Source organism: Dasypus novemcinctus, chromosome Y, assembly GCF_030445035.2.
Source record: "Dasypus novemcinctus isolate mDasNov1 chromosome Y, mDasNov1.1.hap2, whole genome shotgun sequence".
Lineage (NCBI taxonomy): Eukaryota > Metazoa > Chordata > Mammalia > Cingulata > Dasypodidae > Dasypus > Dasypus novemcinctus.
In genome coordinates this window covers 666,020-672,917 of record NC_092216.1, presented here as the reverse complement: position 1 = coordinate 672,917, position 6,898 = coordinate 666,020, and positions in this window count along the sequence as shown.

Genomic DNA, 6,898 nt, shown 5'->3' with positions numbered 1-6,898 from the left:
ATTCAGTGCATTATGGCAGTACATACAATGTCCAGCATCTGTCCCTGCAATATCACCCAGGAAACTCCAAGTCCTGAAAATGCCCCCACATCCCATCTCTTCTTCCCTCTCCCTGCCCTCAGCAACCCGCATGGCCACTTTCTCCACATCAGTGCTACAATTTCTTCCATGACTAGTCACAATAGTTTTATGGCAGAATACCAGAAAGTCCACTCTAATGCAACGGAATACTACTCAGCTGTAAGAAGCAATAAGGTACTAAGACATGGAATCACATGCATGAGTCCTCAGGACCTTATATTGAGTGAAGCAAGGCAGGCATTGAAGGACAGATAGCACAGGACCTGTCTGGTATGAAATAAGCAAATCAAGCTGCCTCAGAGAACTAGAGACTGGACAATAGGCTTACAGGAAATAGGAGGAGATAGGAAGGTTGTGAGCCAACGCCCACACGGGCAAAACCCGTGATAAAGTGGAAGTATACTTTATATTCTAACGTTGCACAAACGAGCTGGAACTGGAGACAGCAGAACACGGATCTGAGGCTACTGCCCTCTCCCCTCCTTGTGTTCCAGTCGCCCTCCAGAAACTGGAGGCCTGAGCGTGGCGAAAGGGACAAAGTCAGTGTGCAGACGAAACTTCCCCAAAAGAACTTCTGTTGGGTTTCGAGGGACCCCTGTGAAAACCCAGCTGGGGGCCAATAACCCTGCATGGGGGCGTCGTCCCCTCCGCGGGGGAGAGAGTCACGGCGCCCAAAGACAGGGAAGATGCGTCCTGCTTGGAGAAGACTGGGTGCCCCCCAGGATCCCCAAATTCCTCCCTCCTCATCTCACTGAGCCTTCTCCAGCCTCGTCCCACTGCACAGGGTGTCCACGGCACAGAAGACCCCTCCCCACCAGGAAAACACTGAGTGGCCGCCCAAGGGACCCCTTAGTCCAGTATCCAAGCAATCGTCCGTCCTTCGGGCATCGCCCTCCTCTCCCCGCTGTTTTCAGACTTATAATTAGCCAGAAACTTCAAATGGCATTTACTTAGCCTCCAATGTGATTCAAAAACCTGCAGCAACCGGTTGCTGGCCGGCTCATCAAACGGAAGTCTATCGCGTAGGGATGATACGTCTCCTTTTTAATGATCTGATAACAATAAAAAAATCTACCACAGCATTCCTCTTAATTACAGAAAAAGTGCTTCATAAATATTGAAATACGCTCTCATCTGCTAACGCCCCGGTTTTTGATACTAGGACACGCTCGGAACGCAATTATTTGGTGACGAATCTAATTTTTTCCCTAACTTTCTGCTCATTAGTCTTTTGATGAAAGTTTACCTAGCAAAGATCACAGAGAGTGGGAGCACAAGAGCAACGTGCTCTAGATTAGCCCATGAATAGAACAAAGAAACGAGGAAATCATTTCATAACGTCGACTCCCTAAGGCCCTGTGCTCAGCAGGCAGGTGAAACGAGGCATATCGCCCAATTTTGGCCATTTTACCGTCAATTCTCAGAGATCAGTATGGCTGGCTCAGTCATAAACGTATTCCATCACCTTGCCTCTTTTTCCCTTTCAACTTTTTGTTTAATTGCATGCAATATAAAAAGAATAATATTTAGGACTTTTATGGAGAGTTTAAAATAATAGAACTAATCATGAAATAGAACAATTCAAGTGACTTAAAGCTCTAAGTATGTACATCACCAGTTGCATCTAACCTCCCAAAGGAGACCAACCTCCAAAATTACGTTTCTAATTCCCTTAGTATTCTTTGCTTTATGGTTTGAACTTGATGTATGTGGCCCTAAAAACAATATTTGTGTTGTGTGTCAGGCGTGTGGTGTGAATGTATGGGTTTGCACGTGGGTGCATGTGTTGTGTGTTTGGGTGTGCATGTGTGTGTGTGTGCATTGGTAGTGAGGAGTGTTATTTTCATCCTCAAATCCTCAAGGTTGAGGAATGAACAAGCCTAAGTGAGGAATGCAGCTATGGACTAAAGTAGACTTGTGATTTTTCTAGCAATGGAAGAGCTTGTAACATTGATATGAAGGCAGTGGCCACCAGAGGGTCTGAGGGGAGGGAGAGGGAAGAAGAGCATGTAATCTGGGGCATTTGGGGGACATTGGAATTATCCTGTAGGACATTGGGATGATGGACACAGGCCATTATACATTTTGTCAAAACCTATAAAATTGTGCGGGGCAGAGTGTAAACCATAATGTAAACTGTAGTCCGTGGTGAGCAGCAATGTTTCAATATGTGTTCATCAATTGTAACAAATGTACCACACTAATGAAAACGTTGTTAAGGGGGAAAAGCATATGGAGGGTGGGATATATGGGAATCCTTATACATATTTCTTTTTAGGAGGTACCAGGGATTGAACCCTGGACTTCATACATGGGGAGCAGGCACTCAGCCACTGAACAATTAATATGTCTGCTCTCCAAGAAGAGGTTTATTTTTTTCATTTGTTTGGTTGGTTATTTTGTTTTGTTTTTAGGAGGGAATCCAAGCCCTCATACATGGGAAGCAGGTGCTCAAGTACTTGAGCTACATCCATTCTCTGAATCCCTATATTTTTGATGTACCATTTACGTCGTCGAAAGCTCATATACAAATAAAAGAAAAATAAAAAGAACCAAGGAACAAATATAAACCTAGCCGCGCAAGGAAAGGGCCACAGAGCCATTTCCAGGAGAAGGCTCCAGCACTAGATGAATGTTCCAGACTCCTGGTCCGAGGCTGGCATGAACCCTTCCAGGAAAGCCAGTGGACAAGGTCAAGAGATTGACCTAGGAAAGAGGGGTCGTCAGTGTCGGGCTCCTGCAGGGCTGGAGCACATGTCTGGCAGAACTGGGGTCACCTCACACTCGGGAGCTGGTCAGAGCAGAATTCTCCAGGGATGTCAGGAGGTCCCTCCCCTGACCAGGCGACCAGGCATGGAGGGGAAAGGAGGAATCTAATTAGTGCGTGGTGCCAAGGACAGGTACATACCTGGGATAGGCTCACCTGGGCGACTTGGCTGCAGGGTGAGAACTGGCACAAAGGGGAACCAGGGAGCTTGTCAGCTCTGCTCTTTTTCCCCAGAAACCCTGGCATGTCAAGATGAGGCTCCATTTGTCTCCACGCTGCACAGCCTTTTATTCACCTGTCCAGGTAGAGACCGATGACTCCACAGCATTTTTCCTTCTTCCTACCTGCATGGAATTCTAGGTTGGAAATCACTTTCCTTCCAACTTTAGAACACATTGCTTCCTTTCCCTCTTGTTTCCAGTGTTGTTTTGTGAGAAGTCCAAAAACGTTAGAATATCTACGTCATTCCTCTTATCCCAGCCATGTCCATAAAAGCTGCCTTCTCCCATGATACAAGGAAATGATCATAGGGTTTTATTTTTTTTCTTTATTTATTTTTTTAATGTTACATTAAAAAAATATGAGGTCCCCATATACCCCTCACCTCCCTCACCCCACTCCTCCCCCCATAACAACAACCTCCTCCATCATCATGAGACACTCATTGCATTTGGTGAATACATCTCTGAGCACCGCTGCACCTCATGGTCAATGGTCCACACCACAGTCCACCCAGTGGTACTTCTGAGGGCTGCAGAGACCCACAGGTTCTATGGTCATGGCAGATGGAGTTCAGTGCCATCTCAGTTGGTCCTAATTTGGAGTTTGTGCTTCTGTGTGATGGAGCTGGACTTAGATGTGATCTTTGTCCACAAGTCTCTTCTGTTACTTTTACCGCAACTGTAGTTGGTGCTGGGGTTTAATGTATACCCAGGGGACCTGAATCTCTGGACTGGCCATGTGATAGCCAGGCCCTGAGCCTCAACAGACTTGCAACTCCTACCCTCTGGTTTATTGGACTTACCCCACTCAGCTAACATGGAGGTGAAGAAGGTCAACTACCACACCAGGGAGCCAAGAGTGCCTACAACTGAAAGCAGGAGAATGAGAAGGAGAAGGAGAAGGAGAAGGAGAAGGAGAAGAAGAAAACCCCTTTCCCCATCTTGGCAGATTGACTTGTGTGAACACAATCCTTCAGGGCTTATCCATACAATGAGTTTAGAAAATGGCGCCAGACCACAGCCAGCAGACACCTGGTCCTTTCTTCTTGGGTGTGTGCATGGTCCTAGCAGTTGCCCCCATTTACAGGGATACAAATTTCCCTCTTGTCAAGGAAACGCTTGCCTCACAGTCCCGGGCAGTGACCTGTATGTCCTACAGCCAGCAGTCCCTCTCCCCAGGCAGACACTTGCCTGCCCTCTCACAACATCCTGTAGCAAAGCTCAGCAAACTGTCTTCCACATGCGGGGCAAGTTTTGGGATGACGAGTCCCTCAGGCCACCTCCAGACAGACTGGCCTAAACATCCATGCTCCCAGCATGGGTACAAGGGTCACTCTGCTCCCTCTGGATCCAGGGCCAGGGATCTGTACTGAGAGCCCAGATGGCTCCAAGCCAAATTGGTGAGGGGCAGCTAGGGCACCACAGAGTTCTACCATTTTTAAGAGACCTTTTCCTCAATTTGGTGCTCACCCCATCACTACAGTCCCTTAACTGCTTTCTGGAGTTGTGAGAAAGATGATGTTTCTGCCAGTTCTTGCTGGTGAAAACTTTTGGTGCCCAGTGACATCTCACTCTTCCATCTTGATCTGGGCAAGTTCTTGAGGTCATTGTTTTGAGCCATGCAGAAAGAAGTGGCCAACTCCTCCTCTCATAAGCATTTCTGTTTCATTTCTGAGATATAGGTTGAATATGAGTCCCACTTAAAAATGTCTAGAGAATGAGGGAATGGAGCTCCCTGATTTCAATGTGCATAATAAAGATGTTTTATGATATGCTAATCATGAAGATGGAATTCTTAATGAATATCACAGTTAAAACCCAATAATTAAATGCTCACCTTGTTTGCTTTCCTTTGAACATCATCCTCCGAGCCGTGGTCACTGACAAAGGATGGCATGAGAAGGGAAGAGTGATGCCACATTCCCTGGTATTTTGGTGTCAATTAATCTTCAACAATCTCTAGAAGATTCTAAGTTTGTCCACCCATGTGTTCTATCTCAGCTGACTTTGACCTTTCTCAGTGTATTAGTCAGCCAAAAAGATACTGATGCAAAGTACTAGAAATCTGTTGGCTTTTATAATGGGTAATTATTTGGGGGTAAAAGCTTACAATTACAAGGCCCCAAAGAGTCCAACTCAAGGCTGCTTTCTCACCGAAGTCAGTTGTCACATTTTGAAGCAAGATGGCGGGCAGCCTCTGTCTGGTCTCTCCTCTCCTTCCAAGCTTCCATTCCTCTCTCTTTCCTGATGAGGGCTCATTTCTCAGGGCTTCCTATACCAGTCTTGGTTCTCTTCCCAAGGTCAGTTGTAAGCTACAAGGCCAATGGTCCATCTCTCCCTGGAGCTTTTGTTGTATGAGCCTTCTGCTTTCTGCCACATGGCAGGATCACAGTGACAAAAGTTCTCTCCTCTGTGTGTCTTTTTTTTTTTTGTCTTTATTTTTTAATGTTACATTCAAAAAATATGAGGTCCCCATATACCCCCCACCCCCTCTCTGTGTGTCTTCTTGAATGAGTGTTCTTTTATATCAGCCCACCAAGGCGGCAGGGACTCAACCTGAGTCATGCCTTATCAACATGGTTCAATCAAAAGCCCAAAATTGAATTTATCAAGTAAATGTAATCAGAGGCCCCTCACTGAATTTAATGCAATCAAATGGCATCCCACCTAGAGAAAGAGTCTAGTTTACCAAGATAACATTTCTCTTTCTGAGATTCATAAATAATCTCAGACTGTCACCAAGCACAGCAGACATCAGTGGGAAAGGAATCCTGTCTATGTCCCAGGCTGGCGTGCACCTCCTTGCCTCACTCGCTCCTCACAGCAGGTGGAAGTGCAAGAGGTCGAGTTTGTCCTCCAGTTTAGACATGTTCATAATCTTAATCCATCCTTGTGGATTCAAGCACCTCTTGAAGACATGATTTTAGTTGAGGTGTGGCCACCTGAAGTTGGCTGGGTTTTCATTCGACTGGTGGACTTCTAAAGAGGACTCTAAGGGAACAGCTGGAAGCCAGTAGAGAAGGAGGGGACGTCGTCATGGATAGGAAATCCAAGGCACCCAAAGACTGCTGGCAGCATGCCAGTGGCACCCCTTCAGAGATGACTCAGCCCCCAAGAAACTGGAAACAAGCTGGGGGGGCCGTAGAGTCCCTCCCCTGGCCTTGAAGGATAAAGTCAATGAAACCCTCATTTCCGGGGACACCCTAAAATGGGTTCCTCATGCCTGTGTCACATTAGGATGACAACAGGGACATGGCACAAACATGGCAGAGTCTATTTCCAAGCCGGAGAGTGAGAGGTTTCTCAGGACCCAACTTAAGGTCTTGCGGGCTGCGGCCACTCTGCTGGACACTCCCATTCTCCTCCAGCCTCCAGGCAAAAAGAACAACAACTTCTCAGTGAAGAGGGAACTCAGCTTGCCAGATTCTCTGCCCACGGCCCCACGCTCAAAACCACCTCAGGGATGGAGGTCAGGGTGAGAGGTCACAGGGCAGGGAGCAGGAATGGACCATGCCTGGGGGGCCACAGGGAGTGGTGGGGACAGGGGTCACACCTCAGGTCAGAGGATGGGAGTGGGGGCAGGGGACATACCTAAGGTCATAGGGTATACCTAAGGTCATATGGGGCAGAGGTCACTTTAATGTCACAGGATGGAGGTTGGACAGAGGTCAGATCTAAGGTCACAGAGAGGGTATTGGGGCAAAGGCCATGCCTATAGGTCATGGGGAAGGGGTGGTGTGAAGGTCCCAAGTTGGGGTCAGAGGTTGGGGTCAGCCAGGGGATCAGGTAAGAGGACATGTCTTGGGGTCACAGAGTAGGCTTAATTTGG